We start from the raw sequence: 4450 nt of genomic DNA on the forward strand, positions 1-4450 counted from the left end.
CACAAAACAAACATTGCTTTTATCATCTCAAGAAAACTAAACAAGCAAATTAAGATGCTCCACACTATCCCTCTACTCAGCGGCGGCCCTTAGTCTTGCGCCTTAGCCCCACACTCCTGGGCTGTTGAGCGTGCGTGCCCCTCCCCGACCTCCCTTGAGGTCGCCCCAACAGCACTCTCCAAAGAGCACCTTGTCCAACACCACTGGTCAGGCCACAGTCCTCTCGCTGCTTCCCTGGACTGGCCAGAGGTCAGTGATCTCCTTCACTGACCTCCAACCCAAACTTTTACTTCTCTCAGGATTCACTCCTTCAGTGGTCTCACTTAACCCTGTGTTTTAAATACTAACTATGACCTAACTATTTCCAAATTTATAGTGCCATTAAATACACCTACCTGGGACCTACACCTATAGTTTTAATTACCACTTGACACATGAGCTAGCATGTCTAAGAAGCACTCAGATCTACTGTAATTCTCAAATGAACTCCCAGCAGCCCCCAGTTGACTTCTCTCATTCTTCTCCATCTCAGCCAGAACCACTCTAATCAGAACAAAAGAACTATGATCATGTGTGATCCTGTGTGATCACGTGTGATGGTGCTTTTGGATCACAGCCTTCATCTGTCAACAAATCCTACCAAGCTGCCTTTACAGTGGCAGGATCTGCCTTACTCTCCACTCTCATGAGCTCCTGCCTGCCGTGGTCTGAGATAATCGCACCTGCTCTCACCTGGTGTGAAAGCCTTCTGCCTGGCTTGTGTCCTCCACACCCACGTCCGCGGCTCCCTTGCCTCCAGCCACACCACCTCTGATTATCTTCCAAAATTTCTTACAGTGGGGCATCACTGTAAGCAAATTAAAATGAGAATCGTCCCAAATCAGGAACTTTAGTAACAGCACTATTCTTGAGTGTTTTTGAAACATTACTGATGATTTACATGAATAAAGTCACAAAAAAGTAACGAAAAATAAATTGAAAAATAAAAAAATAAGGGGAGAAGTCACAAGGACTGACTGCGTCAGAGGCTTTGAACCCAGTCTGCTGGCGCGTCGGAGGTAGCACTGGCCATCGGGCGCTGGCGTCGCCTGCTGGGCGGGACAGCACCGAGGTCACATTAGCACAGCTCGCTCAATGATGACCTGAGCTGACCGTCATAATTTCCACCATCAACTCCCTGGATGATGTTAGTTTGGAAGCCACACTGAGAACGGATGGCTTACAGGTCACACAGACTTACTGCTTTTCTGATACAATTCCCACCAGTCCCCCCTGCTCCCACTCAGAGACAGAAAGTGGCCCCTTCTGTGGTTTCAGAATTTCCCTTTACTCTGTATGGGGCTCAGACCACCTTTCACCCCAAGACTGCCCAAACAAAGCAACTTCAGAGCCGCTGGGCATCAGCACTTGTGTCCAGCAAGATTGGAACTTCCCTGTACTATTTGGCTACTGATATAACTGATATAACTGGCCTTTTTTGTAGGACCTCTTTTACTATAAAGGAAAATCCAGGATAAACGAACAGAAGCTTTAGAGTATCCTAGAGAATTCTGTCAAAATCAAAGCAAGAGTTCTTCAGTTTGAGTTGGTTGTGTTATTCTTGATTTATTAACTCGATTCATAGCTGAGTCTCTTGAAAATCCAATTGCCAACATTCAGAGGAAACTGAGCTTCTCCCTTAGCCTGCATTCCCCATGAGCTTTTCATATTAAACTATGTCTTCTGACTTATGACCATTTCACACCACTATCTCTGGGCACTTCCTCAAGATGAAAAAGGGCTCTGGACACAAAAACAAAAGTAAGACGAGGACGAGTGCTTCTGACTGCAGAGTAGTTAGTGTGTTTGATTCGCTCTAAAGTACCACTTGATTGAGAAAAATGAAACTCTGGCACACACCAGGCTTATCTCTTCCTCGAATTTACAGCTCTTGATAAGTAGCTGACTGAAAAGACAACTCCTAAAATGAGCACAATACATCACAGATCGCTATCACAACCTACTCATGAGGCACATTTTTCTTTCTAGGATTGCTCTTAAAATCCTACCTTATACCGCATCCCCCTCACTGCTCCCCTTCTCACTCTAGGGCATTTTTGTTCCAAATATGGGTGTTACTCTCACCCATAAATCCTGCATGCCAGCATGCCTTGCACAAATGTGTGAATATTAAGATTTTCAAAATGTGACTGCTTTACAGCCTTTGAAATAGCAAGGGAGCCGCATGGCTGTGACGATGAATCCCTTCTTCATCCTGACTCAGAAAATCATAAGTTAACTCCGAATCTATGTATAAAATATTTTCTTGGAGCATTGTTACATAAATTAGTGATTGAAGTAGACCCAGCCAAAATGAAGTGCCCAGATAGGATTCCATCAGTGTAGATTAACGAGCTGAATGAGGGCTACAGGCTGTCCTGACCCGTGCTCATGAAGTAGAGGATGCTCTAGACAGCCGTAGCTGTGAACATCTTAAAAGCTTTTATGACTCTCAGTCATAAAATAAAGGGTATTCCACATGACAACAATTTAAATTATTGATGTAACAGCCTTGCCAAGATAATCATGATGTTGGCACACTCCATCTCTCTGTGTGCCGTGACATTAAAAATAAAATCCAAGGACCTAATTGGAGCACATTAATGTGTGGAAGTTAATGAAAACGAAGATACTAAAGTTGAAAATGAAAATTTTCTTTGATTTATATGAAAAGAAAAAGGGCTTTGATCATTATTATTACCTAGTGGGCCTCTCAAGTCCTCAAAGTTAAGTCAAAAAATAAATACATGAATAAATAGAAATGAAATACTATCAGATGGCTTAAACTTTTAAGTCATTTATTTTTCTTTCTTTTCTCAGACAGGATCTCACTCCCTAGCCCAGGCAAACCTGGAGTTTGTGAGCCCCCTGGCTCTGCCTCCCCAGTAGGTGCTCACCATCACTGCAGTTTAAATCACTAATCACTCTTGAATGTATACTTAAGAAGTCATGGAATTGGATTCCAGAAAGTGAGACACTCCTTTTGCAGAGGAAAAGAGAAAAGCAAGGTTTGCCTTTCAAAGATTCCCAATTCATACTAGAAAGTAAGACGTCTGCCATCACTGCAAGGAAACCACGCCATCCTCATCACACTCCACTCGGCACCAAGTCCACACCATGGACGCGGTTTCGGCAGGGCCCCTTTCATTCTGCTGCATTTACGAATGTCTGGCATAGTCTACCTTGCCTTTTGAATAATGGAGGATGTTCATAAACACAGTGAACAGAATAACAAGATAAAAATGGACACAGAGGGGCTGGGGATTTAGCTCAGCGGCAAAAGCGCCTGCCTGACAAGCGCAAGGTCGTGAGTTCGGTTCCCGGTACCGGAGAAAAACAAAAAAAAAAAAAAAAATGGACACAGAAATAAAGACAAGGAAAAACAAATTCTTTTTGAAGATGAAGATAAGTAGGGATATACAGACAGGGAGAGAGAGAGAGATAATGACAAAGATGACGGTGATGGTGATGATGACAGCAAACACATGGGTGTAGCTGCACAGGTAGAGACAGGGACAGATGTACACTGTAGATACCGTGAGCTCCTAGACATGAGTTAGAAGTTTTCCCTAGGAATTTACCACCTAAGGAAAACACATTTTCTGAAATCTTCAATCTTGCGAAAACAATAATGATCAATAGTAAATGAAAGTATTTGAGCCATAATAACCTCTTGTTTCTAATATTCTTCAGGAATCTCTATGGCCGTTCCCTAAAAGTTCCTAGATTTTATACTTGGCAGGTAAAAAATGATTATTATTATATTATTATCCATCAGCATTGATTTTTGGTAAATACGGCTTACATTTGGCCACTATAAAGGACTTTGATAAAGTCTTTCCTAGTATTGTATCACATTATCATTTTCTATTTATGTCTATTTCAGGTGGTTACTCCTAACACAAATCCATCTTTAATATTCTTTTCATAGAAAAAATACCTGTTGGTTCAGCATCATTAATTATCATGTAAATAGTACATGAAAGATGGAAAACCATACAGAGGATCCTCAGAGAATTAAAAATCTCACACCATGTGAGCCAGCAATCCCACCAGTGCATACATATATCCAAAGGAAATAAAATGAATATGTCAAAAAGACCTCTGCAGTCCTGCACTCATTGCAATAGCAAGAGACCGAAACAACCTAAGCATTCACCACCTGATAAGTGAATAAAGAAAACAGAATCCGCCCTCACAGTGGAGTATGATTCAGCCACAATAAAGGCTGAGACCCTTGGATAGCATGGATGGAACCAGACACCACTCCCCTAAGTGTAATAAGCCAGACACAGAAGGATAAACACCGCTTCAGCCCTCCTACATGGAATAGAGAAAAGCTGACCTGGAGGATGGGGTGACCGGGGCAGGGGTGGGGAAGGACGGTCGGAGAAGGACTGATCAGCGGGTG

The sequence above is a fragment of the Chinchilla lanigera genome, unplaced genomic scaffold (assembly GCF_000276665.1).
Source record: "Chinchilla lanigera isolate Chin_1 unplaced genomic scaffold, ChiLan1.0 scaffold00035, whole genome shotgun sequence".
Lineage (NCBI taxonomy): Eukaryota > Metazoa > Chordata > Mammalia > Rodentia > Chinchillidae > Chinchilla > Chinchilla lanigera.